This window comes from Pygoscelis adeliae, unplaced genomic scaffold (assembly GCF_000699105.1).
Source record: "Pygoscelis adeliae isolate BGI_AS28 unplaced genomic scaffold, ASM69910v1 Scaffold681, whole genome shotgun sequence".
Lineage (NCBI taxonomy): Eukaryota > Metazoa > Chordata > Aves > Sphenisciformes > Spheniscidae > Pygoscelis > Pygoscelis adeliae.
This window is the reverse complement of record NW_008824015.1, coordinates 75,455-76,203: the sequence shown is the minus strand read 5'-3', so window position 1 is coordinate 76,203 and position 749 is coordinate 75,455.

The following is a 749-nucleotide window of genomic DNA, read 5'->3' as shown; positions in this document are numbered from 1 at the left end:
GCTGTCCCCCCCCCGCCGGTGCTGGCACTGGCATGGGCTCCGCGGAGGGACCGCAAGGGAGACGCCTCCTCTCGGGGTGCAGGGGGGGTGCAGCCCTGTAGTGCACCCCAAAGGAGTGCCACGGGCAGGAGGGGCAGGGTGGGTGTCTCAGGGTGCCGTGCTGCCGGCGGGAGGGCGGGTGCAGCTCCCGAACCCGCTTGCACAGCCCACAGCTTCACCGGGGCAGCGGGTGCATGAGCAGAGCCGGGAGCAGGCGGGCACCGAGGTCTCCGCGTGCCCAGAGCGAGCTTTCCGGGGGAATGGCAGATGCGGATGGAGACCCCAGCATGGGATCAGCCCTGTCAGAGATGGAGTCGGAAGATGTGTAATGGGAGGGATCAGGCTGGAGCAGGTCTGGAGCTGGCGGCCGTCCTGCCCGTGGAGAGCAAGCTGGAGCATCCGGCATCTGCTCCGTGCTGGGCCAGTGGCACGTCCGGACCCTCCTCGTGCCGCCACCGGGGCGGATGAGGTGACATCTCTGGCCCAAAGCCCGGGGCAGCATGGAGAGCAGGGGCCGACCAGGGACAGGGCTGCATGTCTGGGCGGGGAGGCACGCAGAGAGCATTGCACAGCACGAGATGCTCCTGCATTGCAGCAGGGTGGACCAAAACCCCTGTGCATCCCAGCAGGGTGGTGGGTACTCTCTGTGCATGGCAGCAGGGCAGCCCAAAACCCCCATGCATGGTGGCAGGCAGCCCAGCAGCACCAGC